A 26344-nucleotide genomic window follows, 5' to 3' on the forward strand; every position below is an offset into this window, starting at 1 on the left:
ACGCTCCGTAAAGTAAGGAAATGGCCGAGCAGGGGAGGCGGCGAGGCGGCGAGGCGGCGAGGCGGCAACAGTTCGTTGGCTGGTGTGGCCATATAACCTACTTGTAAGCCAAGTTATTGTCTGCGGGCCTCTAATATGTGTGGCCCTAAATATGTGTGTTCTCGAATCTTAGTGACCAAGTGATCGCCAAGGCCGCATCAGACAAGGGTGGGGGGTCGGTGCCTTTGTCTACAATGGAAGATGGCGACGGGCAGGGTGTGAGAAAATGGCCGCCAGGGTCACATGTTTTGCTGAGTATACCCACCTGAAATGACTACGTTAGCTGCTCCCAGCAACCGTCCCAGCTTGCGGGGTCCCAGAGGAACCCTGAGGGAGCCACTCAGAGCTCTTTCTGCTGCAGCGCAGATCCACGGCCAGGCCTACAAACCGAACAACTGGAAGCCTCTCCCACCCATTTGCCTTCTTCCCCTCCTCCTCCCTCCCTCCCTCCCTCCCTCAGGCCCCAGAGCAGCGTCTGCTGGAGGGAATGGATTTACCTCTGGAGTGGGGACAAGTAAGGGTTTCTTCAGAAGCCATCTCAGGGAGCTCCTGACCTGGCTGGAGAATGAGGTCTCCCCCTTAAAAAAGTAATTACCAGTCTGAAAATGTCTTCTTCCTGATAATTTAGTTCCAGCCACTCCTCTTCCTCTAGCCTAAACTTTGGGGTGAGGCCGAGCCCCTCTACCCCAAGGATATCAACCTCTAGCATATCCAGGCAGAAAATGACTTCCTCTGCCTACTCCTACCTCTTACATACGAAGGACTCACTGCCCCTACATCCATGGAAGGCTTCTAAACTCTTACCCTAGAGAAACACAACTCCTCTGGACCCCAGACCAGCCCTGGCCACCTCCACCTTCCCCCCTGCATTAGCAAATTCTTCCTTTTTCTTTAAGACCTAACTCTTGTCGCTTCTATGAACTTTCCCAGCTGAGTGAGAAACTCAGAGCACATTGTTGCATTTATCACTTAGTACTGTAATCATTTATGTGGCTGTATCTCCACAGGAGAGTGAATTCCCTGAGACTAGGGGCCATATATCTTCACACCCTCAGCAGGACCCAGCACAAGACTGGTACAAGGCATGCTTCAGCAAATGTTTGTTAAATGGGTAAGTTTACAGGCCTACACCACAAATCAATGGGAAATGGACATTTCAGTAGATAGTGCTGGGAAGTTTGGCTCACCATAACGAGAAAACTAAAACTGGATCCCTATTTATTTCCACATGAGAGGGTGGAGAATATCTTTGTGACCTAGGACTGTGGAAGGACTTTTTAAACAAAGTCCCAAATGCACAAACCATGAGGAAGAAATTTGTGATGAAGTCTTTGATAGGAATGAAAATTGGTATTACTACTTTGGAAAACAATTAAGAAGTCATCAGAATAGTTAAAGATGGCCCTGGGACCCAGCAATATTCATTGCAGAACTGTTAGTAATAGAGAAAAAAATCTCAACAATCTAAAAGTTCACCAAAAGGAGAATAAATAGTGGTATAGCCACACAACAGAGTACTATATACAACAGTGAAAAAAATGAACCAGAATTGGGTATATCAATCCAGATAAATTTCAGAAACATAATGCTGTGATAAAATGCAAGTTGTGGAAGGATACATGATGTGTGAGATCATTTATATAGATTTTTTTAAACTAGAATACAATGCACTATTTTGTTTATCAATTACATAAATATGTAAACAATATTTTTTAAACAAAGGAATTAAACACCAAATGCAGAATGGTGATTACCTCTGGGGAACAAAATGAGAGAGAAATACACAGGGGACTTTGACTGTCTAATATTTTATCTGGGTAATAGGTACATGGGTGTGTGCTATATTATTCTTCATACTTATTTGTATGCCTGAAGTATTTCATATTTTTTAGAAAGACTATGAGGATCTATAACAAAATTAATAGTGTCTAAATCTAGATCAGTGGTTCTCAAACTTGGGCTGCAGCAGAATCACTTGGGAGAGCTTGTTAAAATACCAGATGCTGGGCCCCACACCCAGAATTGTGTTTTAGTTAAGCCTGTAGTAGAGCCCAGGAATTTGCATTTCTAACAAGTTCCCAGGTGGTGATGGTGGTGTTGGTGGTGATGGTGGTAGTGGTGGTGGTGGTGGTGGTGATGATGATGATGATGAAGAAGATGAAGAAGTTGATGATGATGAAGCTGCTGCTGTTGCTAGTCCAGGTACCACATTTTGAGAACTGCTGACAGAGAAAATGAAATTATCAATGAATTTAGTTTTCTTCATTGTGCTTTTCTTTGTTTTCCATCTATTCAATGAGTGAGTGTTACTTTAGGGAGAGGTTTTTGTTGTTTTTTAAATTCTCTTTCATCTCTACTTCCCACTCTCATTTCCTTCATGTAGGCAAGCATTTTTTTTTTTTGCGGTATGCGGGCCTCTCACTGTTGTGGCCTCTCCTGTTGCGGAGCACAGGCTCCGGACTCGCAGGCTCAGCGGCCATGGCTCATGGACCCAGCCGCTCTGCGGCATGTGAGATCTTCCCGGACCGGGGCACGAACCCGTGTCCCCTGCATCAGCAGGTGGACTCTCAACCACTGCGCCACCAGGGAAGCCCTAGGTAAGCATTTTAAAGTGTTTTATACATAGCTTTTTGTATATATGTGTTCTTGCAAAATATGTATTGTTGTTTTACATGCACGTATTTCCCCAAAATTTTCATTTTTCCGTTTTTCAAAATTCAGAACAGTTGAAAAAATAGTACAATGAAAGCCCATATACTCTTAATATTTTGCCAAATTTGTTCTACTTCTCTTTATATGTATATGTATACATCTTCTTGCAGGCAGTATAACAGCTCACCCCTAAAAACTTCAGCACACATCTACTAGAATAAGGACATTCTCCTGCATAACCACAATACCATTATCACACCTAAGAAAACTTACTAATTCAATAATACCATCAAAGATACCCTATATTCAAATTTTCCAATTGAGCCCAAAATGTTCTTAGACCTGCTCTGATTTTTTGATCCCAGTATCTAATTAAGTTTTGTGTATTATGTTTGGTTGTTGTAGCACTTTAACCTCTTTTAATCTAAAATAGTACCCCTAGATTTTTTGTGTGCTTGATATTACACTGATACTTTTCAAGAGTCCAGGCCAGTTTCTTGTAGAATGTCCCACAGAATATCTGGATTCATCTGCTCTTTCCACATGATTAGATTCAGGTTAAATAATTTCAGCAATAACAGTACATAGAGGATACCACTTACTTCATATTGTGTCTCCTCAGGAGGCACATAACACCAGGTTGTCCCACTGTGGAGAATGTTTTGTGTCTGTGCATTTTTGTTTTATATAAATGGTATCTCAATCTGTTTCTTACTTTTTTCATTCAGCCTTTTGTTTTTAAAGTCTATCCATATTGCTGTGTATACATCTAATCCATTGCTTCTAACTGCTCATGCTAACCAGTGTGCCTTCACCACATTTTCCCTGAATGTTCCCCTGATAATGGACAGCAAGATTGCCTCCAGCTCCATGACACCACAAGTAATACTGTGATGAACATCCTTGTGCATGTCTCCTTATTGGCCTGTATGAGAATTTCTTTTGAAACATATATCCAGGAACAGAATGATTGCATCATGAAGTGTGCATATACTTAGTTTGACTAAGAATACTAATACTGCTAAATGGTTCTCTGGGATGGCTACACCAGTCCAATTTTACCACCAGTGTACAAAGATTCCTGGATCCCTACATCCTCACTGACACATAACATTTTCCAGCTTTCTAGTTTTTACTGGTCTATTAGGTTTAATAGGTATTACTATATCTTACCTTGCTTTAGTTTACATTTCTCTGATTATTAATTAATTTTTTTTTGGCCGTGTCTCACGGTTTGTGGGATCTTAGTCCCCCGACCAGGGATTGAACCTGCGCCCTCAGCAGTGAAAGCACAGAGTCCTAACCACCGGACCACCAGGGAATTACCACTAATTAATTTTTGAGCATCTCTTTAGATGTGTGTCAGACGCCTCTTCTGTAAATTGCCTGCTTGTATAGTTAGGCCATTTTTTTCTATTAGGGTTCCTATCTTTCCTGTTGATCTGCTAGAGTTCCTTATATAGTCTAGCTATTAGTCCCCTGTTGGTTTCAGTCCCCTGAAACCAACAGGATTCTCCCCCTGTTTTAACTTTGCCCATGATAGCCATATTTGAACAGAAACTGTTAATTTTAATGTAGTCAAATGCCTCACATTTTTGCTTTATGGTTTTTGGTTTGGGTGTTTTTTCTTTTTCTTTTTTTTTTTTTTTGCGGTACGCGGGCCTCTCACTGTTGTGGCCTCTCCCGTTGCGGAGCACAGGCTCCGGACGCGCAGGCTCAGCAGCCACGGCTCACGGGCCCAGCCGCTCCTTGGCATGTGGGATCTTCCTGGACCGGGGCACGAACCCGTGTCCCCTGCATCGGCAGGCAGACTCTCAACCACTGCGCCACCAGGAAAGCCCGGTTTGGGGGGTTTTACTTAAAAAGTAGCTCCCTCCTCCTAGGTCACAAAGATATTCTTCTATTTTTTTCTATTAACTTTATAGTTTTACCTTTCACCTTTAGGTTTTAATCCATTTAGAATCCATGCTCATATGTGGTGATAGGTAGGTATGCAATTTTATTTTTTCCACATAATGAGCCACATTTCCCACCACCAAATACTAAACAATCCTTCCTTTTTCATTGATTTACCATGCCACCTTTGTCATATATTATGAAACATACACACATAGGTCTGTTTCTGTTCTTGTACTAATACCACCTTGTTTTTAATATTTTGTAATGTATCTTAAATTTGATAGGGCAAGTCCCCTCCTCTTTAGTCTTCTTTTGGGTTGTCTTAACTATATCTCTGCATAAATTTTAAAAATTTTATCAAGCTCTTCAAAAAACCAACTGTAATTTTGATTAGGATTGCACTGAATTTATAGATTAATTTGGGGGAGTTGACACCATCAAAATACTAACTTGTCCCATCCAAGATCATGGAATATCTCCTCATTTGTTCAGTTGACCTTCTATCTGTGCTCTTTATTAAGAGTTTAAAGTTTTCTCTTTAGAATTTTTGTGTGTTTTTACTAAGTTAATTCCTAGTGGCTTTACAGTTTTTGTTACTATTCTGATTTTTTTTTTTTTTTTTGCGGTACGTGGGCCTCTCACTGCTGTGGGCTCTCCTGCCACAGAGCACAGGCTCCAGACGCGCAGGCTCAGTGGCCATGGCTCACGGGCCCAGCCGCTCCGCGGCACGTGGGATCCCCCCGGATTGGGGCACGAACCCGTGTCCCCTGCATCGGCAGGCAGACTATCAACCACTGCGCCACCAGGGAAGCCCTGAATATTTTTATTTTTTGAATAGATTATATACACGCATTTTGAATAGCAAAACTATATAAAAATTATACTTTGAGAATTGTCACTCATCTTTGTCCATTCTACCCAGTTGCCACCATACACACCGCCCACAGTTACCAGTTTTATTCATTTTTTTTATTCTTCCAGTGTTTCTTTATGCAGATACAAACAAGTATAAATGTATATCCTATTCCAGCTCCCTCTTTCTTACACAAAAGGTGTCATACTATACTATACATACAGTTATACATGTTGCTTTTTTCACGTGATACATCCTGCAGGTCCTTACATATCAGAGCATTAGAAAGTTTCCACTACATGGAAAGTCATGTAGTATGACTTGAAACTGTTGAAAGCTGAGAAACCGTTACATTATGTGGAAGTGTAATAGTTGATTTAATAACTGCAGTACCCTACTGATGGATGTTCAGGGTATTTTCAGTCCTTTGGTGTTACAAATGGTGCCATAATGAATAGACATTTCATATGTATGCAGATATTTCTATAGGATAAATTCTAAGAATCACATTTGTAACTTTGGTAGATATTGCCAAAATTTCCCTCCGTAGGTGTACCATTTTGCACTTACCACCCATGTATGAGTTTATGTGTTTCACCACCACCTCACTCAGAAAGTGTATCATTAAAGACTTTCGGATTTTTGCCAATGTCATAGGTGAGAAACAGTGTCTCACTCTAGTTTTAATTGATATTTCTCTTATGATGAGTGAGGTTGAGCATCTTTTCATATGTTTAAGGGTCATTTTTGTCTTTTCCTGTGAGTTGTCTATTTATACGCTCTGTTTATTTTCTCGATTTCTACAAGCTTGTTATATAATTAGAGAAATTAGACCTTTGTGAATGATATCAGTTGTCAGTATTTTTTTCCCAGTTTGTTGTTCTTTTGACTTTGCTAATGGATTTTTTTTCCAAGCAAATTTTACTTTATTTTTATGTAAACAAATTTATCTGTGTTTTCTTTTATGGATTCTAGATTTTGATTTATACTTTTGTGATAGATTGCATTAATGACCCCAATTTTTTATGTGTCTCCACACCCTTTGGTAGTGCCCTCCCATACTGACTGAGTTTGGCCATATAATTTACTTCAACCAACAGGATAGTAGCAAATTTGATATAAGCAGAGACCTGAGAAAGCTCTTGCATATTCTGCTTCCTCTCTTGGACCCCTGCCACTGCTATGAGAACATACCCAGGCTAGTCTGCTGGAGGGATGTGAGAGACATATAGAAATGAGCCTGGTCCTCCCAGCCAAGGCATCCTATAGCAGCCAACCTCCAGCCAAGCCGCCAGCTCAGTGCAGACACATGAGCTGGCAGAGTTGAGATCAACAGAGCCTGATCCAGCACGTAGAACCTCTCAGCTGACCATAAACTCTGTCTAAGTTTGGGTATCTAAATATTCATTTTGGTTTTTTATAGAGAATTATTGTAGCAATAGTCCCCCATCATTGTTCTTCCTTTTCAGAGATATTCTGGCTGTGCTTGTTTGTTATTTTTCCATTTGATCTTTAATTCAGCTTGTCTAGTTTCAGAAAAAGAAAAGATATGGTATTTTTAATTAGCTTATACTAAATTTATAAATTGATTTTACATCTTTATGATTTTGAGTCTTCCTATTTAAGAAAATGGGGTGCCTTTCTATTTGTTTCTTCAGAGTGTTACAAATGTTTTCTCTTGAAGGATTTAGACATTTCTTGTTAAGTTTCTACGTATTTGCTGTAGACTGAATGTTTGTGTCTGCCCCCACCCCCCAAATTTTACATTGAAACCTAATCCCCAATGTGATACTGTTTGGAGGTAGGACCTTTGGCAGGTGATTAGATCATGAGATTGGAGCCCTCATGACTGGGATTAGTGCCCTTATAAAAGAGACCCAAGAGAGCTCCCTTGCCACTCCTGCTATGTGAGGACACAGCGAGAAGATGGCTGTCTGTGAACCAGGAAGTGGGCCCTCCCCAGACATAAAATCTTTGAGTGTCTTGATCTTGGACTTCCCAGCCTCTAGAACTGAGAATAATAAATTTCGGTTGTTTATAAGCCAACCAGTCTGTGGTATTCTGTTATAGCAGCCCCAACAGACTAAGACGTTATTTTGTCTTTTTTGTTGCTATGATAAATGGAGCCTTCCCTTCCATATATCTTCTAACTGAATGATTTCTATATATTAATTTTATATCCTGCTACCTTGCTGAGTTCTCTTGTTTGTAATAGTTTTCTATTGGTTTGCTCGGGTTTTCTGGCTCTACAGTCTTATCTATAAGTAATGATAGCTTTACCTCCTCCATTCCAATTGTAATTTCTAATTTCTTTTTCTTTTCTAATCACAATGCTTTTGCTACCTCCAATATAATGTTAAATTGTAGTGGAGAGAGTAGATACCCTTGTGAGTTTAGCATATAAATGCTGCTAGTGTTTCCTGGTTAAGTGAAGTGCTGGATTGCTGGATTTGGGAATGGATGGATGGATAGATAGATAAGGCAGACATAATTATATTAAGGAAGAAATTTTTATAAAGAATTTTTTGTAAAGGATGGGTATTGAATTTTGTCAAATAGTTCTTTGGCATCTCTGAAAATGATGATACGATTTTTCTCCTTAGATTCAACAATATGTTAGATTGTATTAATGGATTTCCTAATATTGAATGATTTTTGCATTCTTGGAAATAAACTCCACATAGTTAGGGATTCTGTTTGCTAATATTTTATTTAGGATTTTGCATCGATATTCATAAGTGAAGATTGGTTTATATCTTTTTCTTGTGAAATCTTTGTTAGATCTTGATATCAGTGTTATACTCACTTCATAAAAAGAATATGAAAGTGTTCCTTCTTTATCTAGGATCAGGAAAATAAAAATAGCATTCAAATGATCTGCTTTTCAGTGTTAGCAGACTTCCCCAGTGAAATCATCATGGCCCAGTGCTTTTGGGGGAAAGTATCTCTTTATAACTTTTTCTATTTCTTCCATGGAAATTGGTCTATATGGACTTTTCTCTTTTAGAGTTTTGGTAAATTATATTTTCCTAGGATGTTTTCCATTTCTTCAAGATCTTTAAAACGATTTGCATAGAGTTGCATGAGGAAGTCCTTTATAATGTTTAAAATGTCCTCTTACTGGGGCTTCCCTGGTGGCACAGTGGTTGAGACTCCACCTGCCAAAGCAGGGGACATGGGTTCGTGCCCCGGTCTGGGAAGATCCCACATGCCACGGAGCGGCGGGGCCCGTGAGCCATAGCCGCTGAGCCTGCACGTCCGGAGACTGTGCTCCGCAATGGGAGAGGCCACAACAGTGAGAGGCCCGCGTACCGCAAAAAAAAAAAAAAAAAAAAAAGTCCTCTTACTATGGTTATGTCCAACTTTTCATTTCCTGGTTTGTGTCTTTGTGCTTTCTCCTTTCCTTGATTATTATTTAATGGCTTATGTATTTCTTTTTCACAGAATTGGTTAATCTATTTATTTATTAGTTCTTCTGTTACCTGTTTTCTAACTCTTTTATTTGAACTTTTCTCTTTGTTAATTCTTTCCTTCTGTTCCCCTTAAGTTTATTCTGTTTCTCTTTCACTAACTTTCTGAGTTGGGTTCATTTAATTTTTTCCCTTGTTTTTAGTGTAAGTATTTTGAGGCAATGAACTTTTCTCTGACTGCTGCTTTATCTGTACCCATAGATTCTGATGCGTAATGTTTTCATTATTATTATTGTCTAGAAGTTCAGCAATTTTGGTTTCAGTTTGCCCTTTGACCCAAGAATTGTTTGACAGAGAATTTTATATATTCAGATGGAAGATCTTTTTTACATTGATTTCTACTTTTATCCAGTTGTGATCAGAGAACATTGTCAGTATTAGTTCTACCTTTTGGGATTTATTGAGATTTTCTTCTTGGCCTAATATTGATTTTGTTGTTTAGGTTTTCTGTATTCTTACTGGGTTTTTGTTGCTGTTGTTGTTCATTTGATCTGTCCTGGAATGAGAAAGGTGAGTTAAATTTCTCCTGTTTTTAGTGTGTTTCAACCTATTATCTATTTCTCCTTGTATCTCTTAATATTTCAGCTTTGTGAAAGTTGCTATGTTATTTGATACAAAAATACTCATAACTTTATATTTTCATTGTGAATTGTGGCCTTTTTTGTCTCAATTAATGCTTTTTTGTAATAAGTTTTTTATTTCAGAATAATTTTAGTTTTATAGAACCCTTCATCTAGTTGCCCCTCATGTTAATATCTTATATGACTACATCTGTGAAAACTAAGAGATTAGCATTAGTACATTGCTATTAACTAAACTCCTGACTTTATTCAGATTTCACCAGTTTTTCCACTAATATCCTTTTTCTGTTCCAGGCTCCAAACCAGAATCCCACATTGCATTTAGTCATCATTATCTCCTCCAACCTGTGGACAGTTCCTTTGTCTTTCCTTTTCATGACATTGACAGTCAATTAATGCCTTTCATTCTGACTTTCTAACTTGGCTGATAATTAAGATTACAACCTCTGCTTGCTTTATTTGCATTTGACTGGTATACCTTTGCCCTACTTGTATTTTTAACCTCTCTGAATCTATTTGTTTTAGTTGACTCTCTTGAATACATAGTTGGGTTTTGCTCAGGGATCCAACAGAAAAACGTTTTTCTTTAAATAGATGAGCTAAGACCATTTATATTTATTGACACAAAAGATGTTTGGTGTTAATATTGTCACATTAAGTTTTATTTTCTTTTTTAGCTATATTTTTATATATTAAAATTATGTTACTTTGTAGTCTATTTTCTGTGATTTTTTTATCAGTTAACACTCAATTTTTTTTGTTTTCTTTTATTTTTTTGGATTTATGAATTTTATTTATTTTTTTATATAGCAGGTCCTTATTAGTTATCCATTTTATACATACTAGTGTATATATGTCAATCCCAATCTCCCTATTCATCACAACACCACCATGCCCCTGCCACATTCCCACCTTGGTGTCCATATGTTTGTTCTCTACATCTGTGTCTCTATTTCTGCCCTGCAAACTGGTTCATCTGTACCATTTTTCTACATTCCACACATATGTGTTAATATATGATATTTGTTTTTCTGACCTACTTCACTCTATATGACCGTCTCTAGATCCATCCACGTCTCTACAAATGACCCAATTTTGTTCCTTTTTATGGCTGAGTAATATTCCCTTGTATATATGTACCACATCTTCTTTATCCATTCGTCTGTCGATGGGCATTTAGGTTGCTTCCATGACCTGGCTATTGTAAATAGTGCTGCAATGAACATTGGGGTGCATGTGTCTTTTTTTTTTTTTTTTTTTTTTAGTTTCTGCTTTATAACAAAGTGAATCAGCCATACATATACATCTGTTCCCACTTCCCTTCCCTCCTGCGTCTCCCTCCCTCCCACCCTCCCCATCCCACCCCTCCAGGCAGTCACAAAGCACCGAGCCGATCTCCCTGTGCTATGTGGCTGCTTCCCACTATCTATCTACCTTACGTTTGGTACTGTATATATGTCCATGCCTATCTTTCGCTTTGTCACAGCTTACCCTTCCCCCTCCCCATATCCTCAAGTCCATTCTCAAGTAGGTCTGTGTCTTTATTCCTGTTTTACCCCTAGGTTCTTCTTGACATTTTTTTTCCTTAAATTCCATATATATGTGTTAGCATACGGTATTTGTCTTTCTCTTTCTGACTTAACTTCACTCTGTATGACAGACTCTAGGTCTATCCACCTCATTACAAATAGCTCAGTTTCGTTTCTTTTTATGGCTGAGAAATATTCCATTGTATATATGTGCCACATCTTCTTTATCCATTCATCCAATGATGGACACTTAGGTTGTTTCCATCTCCGGGCTATTGTGAATAGAGCTGCTATGAACATTTTGGTACATGTGTCTTTTTGAATTATGGTTTTCTCTGGGGATATACCTAGTAGTGGGATTGCTGAGTCATATGGGAATTTTACTTTGAGTTTTTTAAGGAACCTCCATACTGTTCTCCATACTGGCTATATCAATTTACATTCCCATAGCAGTGCAAGAGGGTTCCGTTTTCTCCACACCCTCTCCAGCATTTGTTGTTTGTAGATTTTCTGATGATGCCCATTCTAACTGCTGTGAGATGATACCTCATTGTAGTTTTGATTTGCATTTCTCTAATAATTAGTGATGTTGAGCAGCTTTTCATGTGATTCTTGGCCATTTGTATGTCTTCTTTGGAGAAATGTCTATTTAGGTTTTCTGCCCAGTTTTGGATTGGGTTGTTTGTTTTATTAATATTGAGCTGCATGAGCTGTTTATATATTTTGGAGATTAATCCTTTGTCCGTTGATTCGTTTGCAAATACTTTCTCCCATTCTGAGGACTGTCTCTTCGTCTTCTTTGTAGTTGCCTTTGCTTTGCAAAAGCTTTTAAGTTTCATTAGGTCCCATTTGTTTATTTTTGTTTTTATTTCCATTACTATACGAGGTGGATCAAAAAAGATCGTGCTGTGATTTATGTCAAAGAGTGTTCTTCCTGTGTTTTCCTCTAACAGTTTTATAGTGTCCGGTCTTACATTTAGGTCTCTAATCCATTTTGAGTTTATTTTTGTGTATGTTGTTAGGGAGTGTTCTAATTTCATTCTTTTACATGTAGCTGTCCAGTTTTCCCAGCACCACTTATTGAAGAGACTGTCTTTTCAACATTGTATATCCTTGCCTCCTTTGTCATAGATTAGTTGAGCGTAGGTGCTGGGTTTATCTTTGGGCTTTCTATTCTGTTCCATTGATCTATATTTCTGTTTTTGTGCCAGTACCATATTGTCTTGATTACTGTAGCTTTGTAGTATAGTCTGAAGTCAGGGAGTCTGATTCCTCCAGCTCCATTTTTATCCCTCAAGACTGCTTTGGCTAGGGCTTCCCTGGTGGCGCAGTGGTTAAGAATCCACCTGCCAATGCAGGGGACACGGGTTCGAGCCCTGGTCCAGGAAGATCCCACATGCCACAGAGCAACTAAGCCCATGCGCCACAATTACCGAGCCTGCACTCTAGAGCTGCGAACCACAACTACTGAGCCCGCGTGCTGAAACTACTGAATCCCGCACACCTAGAGCCCGTGCTCCTCAACAAGAGATGCCACCACAATGAGAACCCTGTGCACCGCAAGGAAGAGTAACCCCCGCTTGCTGCAACTAGAGAAAAGCCCGCACGCAGCAGCAAAGACCCAACGCAGCCAAAAATAAAATAAATAAATTTAAAAAAAAATAAAGACTGCTTTGGCTATTTGGGGTCTTTTGTGTCTCCATACAAATTTTAAGATTTTTTCTTCTAGTTCTGTAAAAACTGCCATTGGTAATTTGATGGGGATTACATTGAATCTATAGATTGCTTTGGGTACTATAGTCATTTTCACAGTATTGATTCTTCCAATCCAAGAACATGGTATATCTCTCCATCTGTTGGTATCATCTTTAATTTCTTTCATCAGTGTCTTATAGTTTTCTGCATACAGATCTTTTGTCTCCCTAGGTAGGTTTATTCCTAGGTATTTTATTCTTTTTGTTGGAGTGGTAAATGGGAGTGTTTCCTTAATTTCTCTTTCAGATTTTTCATCATTAGTGTATAGGAATGCAAGAGATTTCTGTGCATTAATTTTGTATCCTGCAACTTTACCAGATTCATTGATTAGCTCTAGTAGTTTTCTGGTGGCATCTGTCGGATTCTCTATGTATGGTGTCATGTCATCTGCAAACAGTAACACTTTTACTTCTTCTTTTCCAATTTGTATTCCTTTTATTTCATTTTCCTCTCTGATGGCTGTGGCTAGGACTTCCAAAACTATGTTGAATAACAGTGGTAAGAGTGGACATCCTTGTCTTGTTCCTGATCTTAGAGGAAATGCTTTCAGTTTTTCACCATTGAGAATGACGTTTGCTGTGGTTTTGTCATATATGGCCTTTATTATGTTGAGGTAGGTTCCCTCTATGCCCACTTTCTGGAGAGTTTTTACCATAAATGCTTGTTGAATTTTGTCAAAAGCTTTTTCTGCATCTATCGAGACGATCATATGCTTTTTATTTTCAGTTTGTTAATATGGTGTATCACATAGATTGATTTGCATATATTGAAGAATCCTTGCATCCCTGGGATAAATCCCACCTGGTCATGGTGTATGATCCTTTTAATGTGTTTTTGGATTCTGTTTGCTAGTATTTTGTTGAGGATATTTGCATGTATATTCATCAGTGATACTGGTCTCTAATTTTCTTTTTTTGTAGTGTCTTTGTCTGGTTTTGGTATCAGGGTGACGGTGGCCTCATAGAATGAGTTTCAGAGTGTTCCTTCCTCTGCAGTTTTTTGGAAGAGTTTGAGAAGGATGGGTGTTAGCTCTTCTCTAAATGTTTGATAGACTTCACCCGTGAAGCCATCTGGTCCTAGACTTTTGTTTGTTGGAAGATTTTTAATCACAGTTTCAATTTCATTACTTCTGATTGCTGTGTTCGTATTTTCTATTTCTTCCTGTTTCAGTCTTGGAAGGTTATACCTTTCTAAGGATTTCTCCATTTCTTCCAGGTTGTTCATTTTATTGGCATAGAGTTCCTTGTAGTAGCCTCTTAGGATGCTTTGTATTTCTGCAGTGTCTGTTGTAACTTCTTTTTCATTTCTAATTTTATTGATTTGAGTCCTCTCCCTTTTTTTATTGATGCGTCTGGCTAATGGTGTATCAATTTTGTTTATTGTCTCAAAGAACCAGCTTTTAGTTTTATTGATCTTTTGTATTGTTTTCTTTGTTTCTATCTCGTTTATTTCTGCTCTGTTATTTATGGTTTCTTTCCTTCTACTAAGTTTGGGTTTTGTTTGTTCTTCTTTCTCTAGTTCCTTTAGGTGTGAGGTTAGGTTGTTTATTTGAGATTTTTCTTGTTTCTTGAGGTAGGCTTGTATTGCTATAAACTTCCCTCTTAGAACTGCTTTTGCTGCATCCAATAGGTTTTGGATCGTCATGTTTTCATTGTAATTTTTCTCTAGGTATTTTTTGATTTCCTCTTTTGATTTCTTCAGTGATGTCTTGGTTATTTAGTAACGTATTGTTTAGCCTCCATGTGTTTGTGTTTTTTACGTTTTTTTCCCTGTAATTCATTTCTAATCTCATAGCGTTGTGGTCAGAACAGATGCTTGATATGATTTCAGTTTTCTTATGTTTACTGAGGCTTGATTTGTGACCCAAGATGTGATCTATCCTGGAGAATGTTCCGTATGCACTGGAAAAGAAAGTGCAATCTGCTGTCTTTGGATGGAATGTCCTATAAATAAATATCAATTAAATCTATCTGGTCTATTGTGTCATTTAAAGCTTGTGTTTCCTTATTAATTTTCTGTTTGGATGATCTGTCCATTGGTGTAAGTGAGGTGTTAAAGCCCCCCACTATTATTGTGTTACTGTTGATTTCCTCTTTTAGAGCTGTTAGCAGTTGCCTTATGTATTTAGGTGCTCCTGTGTTGGGTGCATATATATTTATAATTGTTATATCTTTTTCTTGGATTCATCCCTTGATCATTATGTAGTGTCCTTCCTTGTCTCTTATAACATTTTTATTTTAAGGTCTATTTTATCTGATATGAGTATTGCTCCTCCAGCTTTCTTTTGATTTCCATTTGCATGGAATATATTTTTCCATCCCCTCAGTTTCAGTCTGTATGTGTCCTTAGGTCTGAAGTGGGTCTCTTGTAGACAACATATATATGGGTCTTGTTTTTGTATCCATTCAGTGAGCCTGTGTCTTTTGGTTGGAGCATTTAATCCATTCACGTTTAAGGTAATTATCTATATGTATGTTCCTATGACCATTTTCTTAATTTTCTTGGGTTTGTTTTTGTAGGTCCTTTTCTCCTCTTGTGTTTCCCACTTAGAAAATTCCTTTAGCATTTGTTGTACAGCTTGTTTGGCGGTGCTGAATTCTCTTAGCTTTTGCTTGTCTGTAAAGCTTTTGATTTCTCCATCATATCTGAATGAGATTCTTGCCAGGTAGAGTAAACTTGGTTGTAGATTCTTCCCTTTCATCACGTTAAATATATCATGCCACTCCCTTCTGACTTGTAGTTTCTGCTGAGAAATCAGCTGTTAACCCTATAGGAGTTCCCTTGTATGTTACTTGTCATTTTTCCCTTGTTGCTTTCAATAATTTTTCTTTGTCTTTAATTTTCTTCAATTTGATTACTCTGTGTCTCAGTGTGTTTCTCTTTGGGTTTATCTTACCTGGGACTGTCTGCGCTTCCTGGACTTGGGTGGCTCTTTCCTTTCCCATGTTAGGTAAGTTTTCGACTATAATCTCTTCAAATATTTTCTTGGGTCCTTTCTCTCTGTCTTCTCCTTCTGGGACCCCTATAATGTGAATGTTGCTGTGTTTAATGTTGTCCCAGAGGTCTCAGGCTGTCTCCATTTCTTTTCATTCTTTTTTCTTTATTCTGTTCCATGGCAGTGAGTTCCACAATTGTGTCTTCTAGGTCACTTATCTGTTCTTCTGCCTCAGTTATTCTGCTATTGATTCCTTCTAGTTTATTTTTCATTTCAGTTATTGTATTGTTCATCTCTGTTTGTTTGTTCTTTAATTCTTCTTGGTGTTTTTTCTTTAATTCTTCTAGGTCTTTGTTAAACATTTTTTGCATCTTCTCTATCTTTGCCTCCATTCTTTTTCCGAGTTCCTCGATCATCTTCACTATCATTATTCTGAATTCTTTTTCTGGAAGGTTTTCTACCTCCACTTCATTTAGTTGTTTTTCTGAGGTTTTATCTTGTTCCTTCATCTGGTACATAGCCCTCTGCCTTTTCATCTTGTCTATCTTTCTGTGAATGGGGTTTTTTTCTGATTTTTTTTAGTTGTCCTGACATTTAGAACAGTTTATACTTTGGTCTAGTGATTAATTTTAGGTATCTTGTTTTTTCTAGTTGTTTATTGCTAATGTAAATAATGTATTGATTTTTATAAGTTGATTTTGTACCTGGCAACCTTGCTGAACTCTTTTTAATTCTAATAGTATGTCAGTTGAATCTGTTGGTTTTATCTCTTCTCTTCCAGTCCTTACATGTCTCATTTCTTTTTCTCCCTTTATAGTATTAAAGAAGACTTCCAGTTCTATGTTAAACAGTAGTTGGTGAGAGTAAGTATCTAGTCTTTTTCTTTACCTTCAAGGAAATGCATCTTAAATTTCTCCATTTACTGCAAAATATGCTGTAAAGTTTTGGTATGTAACCTTCACCAAGTTAAGAGATTTGCCTTCTATTTGTATTTTTTAAAGAGTTTTCATTGTAAGTAGACATGTAGCATACTTTTTCTACATTAATTGAGATACTCATACGATTATACTCCCTTAGTCTATTCATGTGGTAAATTACATTGATAGATTTTTCTGAGTTTGAATGCATTATCCTTGCATTCTTGGAATTAACTCCATTTGATTGTGATGTATTTTTAAAATACTGTTGGATTCGATTAGCTAATATTTTGTTTAAGATTTATGCATCTATATTCATAAGTGAAATGAGCCTACAATTTTCTTTAATTGTCCTTATCTGTTTTTAAAATCAAGACTTCAAGATTTTACTAGACAAATAAAATGAGCTAGGCAGCTTTCTCTCCTTTTCTATTTTCTGGAATAACTTGTATAAGAAGAGAAGTAACTCCTGAGAGTCCCGCACACTATACCTGTAAATCCATCTAGGCCTGGATTTGGGGGGAAGGGATGTCCTTACCTACCATTTCAGTTTCATTAATGCCTAGTGGTCTATTCATGTTCTCTACTTCCTCTGCCATTTTTATTATTTTATATTTTTCTAGGAAAAAAACTTTATCTAGATCTTTCCAATTATTTCTGTCTAGTTCCTAGCAGTCAGATTTCTGGCTTGAGTACTTGGTGGTGCCTTCACAGAGAGGGGGGCACAAGAGGAGCAGCATATCTGTCATTTGGGGGCCAGAGGAAGTTTGGCTACCTCTACACTTTCAGCAAAGCAATGGCTATATGTGATTCTCTGTTGCTTTGGATATTTGTGATTATGTATGAATGTGCACACTTCTATAAAGGTGTGTTTTCATACATGATGCTCTGGTGTGTTTCTGTTTATATGAATGTCAGGCTGAAAAAGAACAATTTTTCTGTGTAGTTATTTTTCTGTATCTGTTTGCATGGTTCCGTGAGCTGTGATGGGGGTATTTCCATGGTTCTCTCAATGTCCCTGTGTACATCAGCATCTCTGCCAGCTGGTAATTCATTCTGTGTGATTTTCCATGTCTTGGAGTATCTGCAACTGTGAGGGTTCTTGATTCTATGTGTATCTTTATGTCTCTGCACATGTCTGCATCTCTGAGGGTGGGGGATTATGTATGCATCTCTGTGTCTTACTGTAGAAATAAATGTATGCAGTGCACATGCTACGTGGCAAGTTCAGACTCTCCAAGTCTGGAAGAAACATTACAACAGGAAATGCTCTGGATTCCAGCTTCCGGATGGAATTTCACTCAGAAAAATACCCCTTCCTGGTCCTCCCAATAACTGCAGCATTCTTTGTCTTTCTTGAAGAGGCTGAGTTGAGGGGGTTTATGCTAACCTTGACCTCAGAGGCCACGTCTTTCAGGAGGATTTGGCAGAGCCATGAAATTCCACACCCTGCCACTTGCCTCTTGCCAGGCCTACTGCTTCCTCCTAAACCCTTTTATAGCTCCACATTATCTACCAGACCAATTCCAATCTAAATTGTCCAGAGAGGCCAGAAGAAGACACAGGGAGATGAGGAGAAAGAAACAGAATACGATTTTTATAAAGAAATAGATAAAGATAGATATGGGAATGGGGGATAGAGAAATGAGAACAAGGAGATAAAGAGACAGAGACCAAGAAATAGGGCCTGAATGGTAGGAACAGATAGTCAGAAATGGTGATAAATAAACAAAGAAGGTTAGGGACAGAGAGATGTACAGACGGATTGAATGGGCAGTGTAGAAAAAGAGGGACTGACAGAAATGAGGCTGGAATGTAGGGAGAGAGAGAGATGGGGACAGAGACACAGAGATTGGGGTCAGAAAGGCAGTTACATAAAACATGAGGATAGAGACACAGAGATGATAACAGCCAGGTAGATAAAGAGAGTGACTGGGATTAGATAGACAAAGATAGAAACGGAGATGGTGTTGAGGAGGAAGAGGTTGATGATATAGAAACTAATTTTTTTTTTTCGGTACGCGGGCCTCTCACTGCTGTGGCCTCTCCCGTTGCAGAGCGCAGGCTCCGGACGCGCAGGCTCAGCGGCCATGGCTTACGGGCCCAGCTGCTCCGCAGCATGTGGGATCCTCCCGGACCGGGGCACGAACCCGTGTCCCCTGCATCGGCAGGCGGACTCTCAACCACTGCGCCACCAGGGAAGCCCCCAAAACTAATGTTTTTTTAATTGAAGTATAGTTGATTTACAATGTTACAGGTGTACAGCAAAGTGATTCAATTATATATATGTAAATATATAGGTATATATAGTCTTTTTCATATTCTTTTCCATTATAGGTTATTACAAGATATTGAATACAGTTCCCTGTGCTATAGTAGGTCCTTGTTATTTATTTTTAGGAGCTAATATTTTTGAGCATTTGTTATATTTGAGGCATGGTTCTACAAGCTGTGCATGTGTTAGTTCATTTAATGCTCTTGGTAACACTGAAGCAGGTACTGTTATCAGCCCTGTTTTACAGATGAGGACACTGAGGCACAGCAAGTCAGCAGCACAACTCGGATTGGAATCCAAACAATCTAACACCAGAGGCCATACTCTTGACTACTCTGTCAGTGACAGAGAGATACAGACAGGGATCTGGGGACAAGATAGCAAACAGATGAAACACACATAGGGACAGAAAGATGGAAACAAGAGACAGGCACATGAGGAGAGCCACCCAGCAAGAGAGATGGTAAGAGGTAGAAAAGGGGTGATAGATGAGGAGAGACTCAAAGAGGGAAACAAGGGCAAGAAGACCAACATAGGGGTATGTGTGTGAGAGAGAAACAAAGAGAAGGTAAATGTTAGTTGTGAGGGGATGGGAGGCTGGGGTGAAGACAGAGACTGGAACAGAAAGGTGAGAATAGAAATAGAGAAAGATAGGTGGGGAACAGAGACAGATGAATGCAGCAACGTAAATAGAAAGATGAGAACTGGGAGACAGGCAGAGATAAGATAAATAGGTACAGAGTGATGGAGACAGAGGGGTGGACAGAAAAGAGGCCAAGGAGCCAAAGGAAATTGAAAGAGAAACAGAAAAGACAGAAATTTTGGAACACAGATTCAGAAACAGATGAGGTAGGGTAATATGGTATTATATATGTGAGGATGGAGACACAGACCAAGAGGAGAACCATAAGTTAGATGGGGACAGGATAGAGACAAGGCAACCCCCAACAGAGGCAATGGAGAGAGAGAGAGGGAGCAATAGCAAGAAGGGGAGAGATTGAGAGAGAATAGGAGAGATAGGAAAGAGAAACCACCAGAGAGATGTAAACAGAAAGACAAGAGAGAGCAAAATAAGAGATGGGAGACATCTGAAAGGTGGTGACAGTGATGGTGAACTGGGGTGACAGTAAAAAATAAAAGAAATAGAGGCACAGAATGAAGTGATTTTGATTCAACAACCACTCACAAGTCTCGGATATATCAGGGCTGGCACTGGGCTGTGTGGTACCCAATAGGCTGTGAGCTCAGGAAGGCAGGGCCTGGGCCTTTGTTATGCAACACTGTATCCTCCACCTATAGTATACTCCCAATCATGTGGAGGGCTACCATTTATTAAACATTAGGTACTGGGGACTGTGCATGCGTTTCATGGATTATGTTATTGAATCCTCAAAACTCTGATGTAGTAGGTATTGTTATCATCCCCAGTTTACAGATGGGGAAACTGAGACTTAGAGCAATGAGTAACTTACCCAGGGTCACACAGAGGAGCTAGGAGTGAAGCCCCAGCCTGGACCAATGGTGAGAGTATGTCATGAACCAAGGATTAGGATGAACCCTGTTCTTTCTGTACACCCAAGGTGCAAAAAATCAAATTCCAATCTGCCTGCCTCCAAGGCCTACATATTTGACCACCATGCCACACTGCTCCAGTGAAGACTCACTCACAGACTGATGGAAGACTGCTGAACCAAGGTAAGTGTGTCCTGACTCCTTACCCTCTGGAGCTCCCTCTATCTAGCAAAGGAGGATGACCTGGCTACCTCAGAGAGAGTGAGAAAAGTCCTGTGAGTGACAGGAATAAAGCCCTGTGGGAGAACCTCGGCCAGGGAAAATCAAGAGAATGCTTCCTGGAGGAGAAAGTAGTTCAAAGAGGCCAAAGACAGATTTACAGAGAGGTCAGTGAAGCTTCAGGGTCCCTCATGTGTCTCTTCCAAGGCCCTGCTTAACAATCAGCGAAAAATCAAAGAGTACTGAAGGTGTGTACTCTTCACTCTATAAGAAAATTGAAATGCCCTGACATCTTACAGCTCATATATGAAAGAAACTAAACAGGTTTTCCCAAATTTGACAATAGTCCTAAAAATGTACATTATTGTAAAGCTGAAACTTTTCTAAACTATCAATAGTAAAAAATTTCTATCAACCGTGCTATTAAGAAAGACTGACTAATATTTCTATTCTCTCTACAGAAAAATGATCTTATCTCATGCTTCAGTGATAAAAGCCATCAGACATGGGAGAATTGTTCCAGGACCTTCATCTTCCCACCACTGAATCTCTAAACCTCCCAGTATCTGTGTTCATCTTTTGTTTCATTCCTTCCTGTTACAATGAAGGGCCTGAGGATCTCTCCTTCTCTCTGAGGCCCAGTGCCCCAGACCCCAGCCGCTCCTTTCCCTTCCATTATTCCCTTTCTCTTCTGTGTTCCCAGCCGGTCCCTCTCTGTGGTCTCTGGGTCTTTCCCAGCAGCAAACAAGCATAGTCTAGTATCTCCCATCTTAGAAAAATCATTCTTTGCCCCTCCTCCTACCATCACCTTAGCTCTCTGGGCTCTGTTCCCATTCACAGCCATGTTTCACAAGGAAATCGCCTACACACCTAGCTCCACTTCAGCAGGATGGGGGGCAGTGTTTTATTCCCTCTGACCTCGGGGAGGGTCCTGTAACAATCTACCCTCCCACCAGCACTCTATCCAATTATTCCTGCTTTTAAAATTTTATTTTTCATGATAATACATTAAAAATTTTATAATATACATATCTGTACAGTTTGAATAAATTATAAAACAAATACCTATGTACCTGTACCCATCACCCAGCTTCAAAAACAAATCATTTCTGAATGACAAAACCCGCCATGTAGCCCTCCCCAGTCACATCTTCTTCCCCTCCCTGAGGTAACCAGTGTCATTTTTCATGCCTTGCTTTTTTGTATGGTTTTACAACATATTACTGCATCCATATATTGTATAATTTTGAATGTTGTTCAACTTGATATAAACATATTCTTTCATGACTTTTTTCAATCAGTATTAGGTTTCCTGAGTTTTATCCATGTTGATACATGTAGCTGAAGTTCATTCATTTATTTTTATTTGTTTTATTATTATTATTTTTTTAGTACACGGGCCTCTCACCGTTGTGGCCTCTCCCGTTGCGGAGCACAGGCTCCGGACACGCAGGCCCAGCGGCCGTGGCTCACGGGCCCAGCTGCTCCGTGGCATGTGGGATCCTCCCGGACCGGGGCACGAACCCGCATCCCCTGCATCGGCAGGTGGACTCTCAACCACTGCGCCACCAGGGAAGCTCCATTCATTTATTTAATTATAGTATTCCATTGTATAAATATGTCTCAATTTATTCATCTTATTTTCTTGTTTCTGTTTCTTGCTGTTTCAAACGGGCTTTGGTGAACACTCTTGTAGTGTCTCCCAGTATACACATGTGAGGATTTCTCTAGGGGAGCGATTATCAAACTTTCTGGTCTCAGGACTTGCTTTACATTCTTAAAAATCAATGTAGACCCTAAAAAGCTTTGGCGTATGTGGGTTATACCAATTGATACTTGCTGTATTAGAAATTAAAACCGAGAAAGCTTAAATATATTAAAAATAATAAGCCAATTACATTTAACAAAAGTAACATTTTTATGAAAAATAACTCTATTTTCCAAAACAAAAAGAATATAGTGAGAAGAGTGGCATTGTTTTACATTTTTGCAAATCTCTTTACTGTATGGCTTAATAGAAGACAGCTGGATTCTCATATCTGCTTCTGCATTCAATCTGTTGTGATATTACATGTCATGTAGCCTCTGGAAAACTCCACTCTATGTACGTACTTGAGAGAATGAGAGTAAAAGAAGCAAATAACATCTTTCTAGTACTATGGCTTTGGTTCCCCCACCCCCCATCCCTGCCCTCAGGATCCCCAGACCACATTGTGGCAACTACCGCTCTGGGATAGACACCTAAAATTGCTGGACCTAGAGTATGTGCATAGCTCAGCTTTACTAGAAAATGGCCAACATTTTCTAGAGTGGTTGTATCAGTTTACACTCCTACCAGTGGTGTATCCATTCACTCTTCATCCATTCTGGTTTCCACCCCACCACTCCTCCAAAACTACTTATATCAAGGTCACTACCAACACCCGTATTGCCGTATCCAATGGACCCCTTTCAATCCTCATTTTAGTTGACTTCTCAGCACTCTTAAAACATCCCTGACACGTCGCTAGTTATGTCCCTATCTCTTTACCACCTCCTACTCCTTCATCCAACCTCTAAACTTGAAATTTCTCAGAGCTCAGTCATGGATCCTCTTCCTTTCTCTTTGTTCTGTCTCAGACTGACGACTTCTCTCGTTTTTTAATGCTATCGCTGTACTGCCAACTCTCATTTATATCTGAAACCAGACCTCTCTGGGATGTACAATATATACCACTATCTGCTTGACTTCTTCCTTTGGCTATTTCAAGGGCATGTAAAACTGAACTCTTGATCTTCCCCTGAAAACCTGTTCCTCTTTCTGTCTTCCTCATCTCGATGAATGACCTGGCCTCACGTCACCAGGTCCCTGGGAGGTATCCTTGATTCCTCCCTCTCCCTCCCACCCGCAAGCCACCACACCAAGCCCTTTCAATTCTAAATATCTTTCAAATCTACCTCTCTTCATCTCCACCTCTGCCACCTTAGTCCACTCACCGTCATCTCTGATTGCAGTAGACTCCTAATCTTGTCCACCTCCAATCCAATCCACAACAGCCAAAGTAATCTCTTTAAACATTATACCATGTCAATCCCAAGCTTAAAACCTTTCAATTTAGTGTATTTCAGCATTTGGGGGATAGGAAGTATCTACAAAAGAGATACTATTTCATCATGATCACATATGATGCAAACTGAGACATGCTTACCCTTCCTACATAATCCTATGATACGTTCTGATATTTTCTATTCTTTTCTCAAATTGATTTCAGTACCTTCTGCAGGTTGACCCACATTTAAAAGCACTGCTTCAGCACCTTTTTATTGCTCATAGGATAAGATCTATTCTCACCACGGCCTATAAAGCCCAACATAAGCTGGCTTCTGCCTGCCTACCGCCTCAACTTCACATCCCATACCTCTTGCCCTCAGCTCACTATGCTCCAGCCACACTGGCCTTCCTGCAGTTCCTAAGTATACCCTTTCCCTTTCTTCCTAGGGCCTTCTCACTTGCCGTGGCCTCTGCCTGGGACACTTTTGCCTCCACTCTTCATGGGCTAACTCCCATTCCTTTACTCACCTTAAGTATCGGCCTTGCCTGAATCTCAGGCTAAATTGCCCCCACCTGTTATTCTCTTTCCTATCACCCTGTTCCAACTCTTTATAGCCTTATGACGACTTGTAATTTTGTGTGTTTATATGTTGTAATTATGTATTTGTTTACCTCAAGTCCTCTCCAGCACCAGACTGAAATTCTGAGGGCCGAGTTTGTTTTTCCATGATCGTGTTCATGTCTGTCTTATTCACCACTGCATAAGTAGTGCCTCATATGGTGCCTGGCCCAAAGTGTGTGCTCAAAAGGCATTCGTCAAATGAGCAGAGATCTGAAGAACAAATGAAATGGAACAGGGGAGATGTGGACAGAATTTCTTGCAGATGCAACAGCATATGCAAAGACTCCAAAGCTAGACAGACTAAGGAACAGTCCAATAATTTCAGCTTTGACTCAAGCATGGAGTCTGGAAAGGCTGGTGGTGGTCAAATCATGAAGAGCCCAGCTTGACTTTGCCTGTTGAGGAAGGTAGTTTTCCTTCTGAGCAAGTGGGGGACTCATTGAAGGGTTCTAAACGTGAGAGTGATATGATTTTGGTTTACCTTTTCAAAAGATCATACTGCCTACAGTGAAGAGACTAGATTCCAGGGAATAAGACTGAAACAGGGAGGTTGTGACAATATTCAGGTTAGAAATGGTGCTGGCCTAGATTAGGGTAGTAGCAGCAGAAATAAAAGACTATGTAAATAAATTTGGGAGATATTCAGGAGATAAGAATGACAGGACTTGGTGATTGCATGGGAGTGGAGGAGAAAGAAGAGGGGTACAGCTCAGGTTTCTGCCTTGACTGCGGTCATTCGCTAAGGTAAGGCACAAAGAAGGACACAAAGGCTGGGAGGAGGATACCTGGAGTTGGAGAGAAGCTGAGGCTTTAGGTGTCCCCAGGGTATTCAGGTAGAGCTATCTGTCTATTAACCCGCTGAACGCATAGGTCAGGAGAAGTACCTGGACTTGTATCAATTTGGGAGTCATCAGCAAAGAAATGATAGTTGAAACCATGAGAATGAATGTAATAATCATAGGAAAGAGCAGAGAGAGAGAAGAGAGCTCAGGCCAAAACCTAAAGAGCATCAGCATTTAAGAGTTGGACAAGGAGGAGTCTGGAAAGCATAAAGGAGTTACCAAGGAAGCAGGAGAAAACTGAGAGTGTGGTGTCATGGAAGTGGTTTAAGGAGGAGGGAGTGGTCACTAGTGCTAAATGCTACCAAGAAGTCAGGTAAGATAACCTCTGAATAAATTCTATTGGATTTAGTGACGTGGGCCGTGGCAGACCTTGATAAGAGAGCAGTATCAGGCAAATAGTAGAGGCAGATTGGAGTGGGTTGAAAGATAAGTGGGAAGTGGGAAAATTAAGACAGTTAAATGTAGGCGACTCTTGAGACGTTTATAGAGGGAAGAGAGGGAGGTGGTTGGAGAGGGAGATTTTTTGGTAATTTTTAGATGGAAGAGACCTGGGTATGTTTAAATGCTGTTGGGAAGGAACAAGGGACAGATTCTGTAGGTTTGGTGGCAAGAAGGAAAGAACTTCCTTTTTGGTGACTTCTGTTTACTCTGTGAAGCAGGAGGTGGGGTCATCTGCTGAGGGTCAGGGGACAGCTGGAGAAGTTGGGGGTTTGAGGAGAAGGGAGGTTAGAAATGGCTGTTGCAGAGCATGAGAGAGAAGGCTGCCCGGGAACGCATAGTAGGGTTGTGGGTCAGCACCGAGGGCCTGGTAGAAGCTGGGGACCATGAGGTTCATAGTGGCACAAATCTGTGAGGTTGAATAGTTTTCTCCAGCAGTGTTTAGCTGCCTGGGCACAGGCATGGAAAAGGCGGACAGTTGGACTGATTCAAGGTTGGAATGTTGCCAGGCAGATGCGACAATCCTGGGAACTGAGGCTATTGGCCAAAGAGTGGCGAAGTAAAGAACCATGAGGTCTGGTTTGAGCTGCGTGAAGAGTATCAAAGGCAAGTCCCCTATGAGCCAAGCCCTAGGTAAACTCTGGAACATGTGGAAAGGTTGCTGGAAAGGAGATTGAACGATGAGCAGAGGGAGGCAGAACTGAGATGTGACAGAAAGGCAGATTTGGGGGTTTGAGCCCGTAGACTTGATTGTGCGGGACCAGGGGGAGATGGG

The 26344-nt window shown here is 39.9% G+C and overlaps 1 long non-coding RNA gene across 3 annotated transcripts; it reads left to right on the forward strand.

The window, feature by feature from the left end:
• The first annotated feature begins 14 nt into the window (after positions 1-14).
• On the forward strand, positions 15-24531 carry LOC308608510. Of its 3 annotated transcripts, none has more exons than XR_014014184.1 (6): positions 15-103; positions 1047-1150; positions 9356-9423; positions 16531-16576; positions 20486-20600; positions 22029-24531. It is a non-coding gene; the product is annotated as an uncharacterized lncRNA (long non-coding RNA). The 3 variants fall into 3 exon arrangements; XR_014014185.1 differs by lacking the exon at positions 22029-24531 and adding an exon at positions 21098-21663; XR_014014186.1 differs by lacking the exons at positions 16531-16576; positions 22029-24531 and adding an exon at positions 21098-21663.
• The last annotated feature ends 1813 nt before the right edge of the window (positions 24532-26344 follow it).

Source organism: Mesoplodon bidens (assembly GCF_964165515.1).
Source record: "Mesoplodon bidens genome assembly, chromosome: X".
Lineage (NCBI taxonomy): Eukaryota > Metazoa > Chordata > Mammalia > Artiodactyla > Ziphiidae > Mesoplodon > Mesoplodon bidens.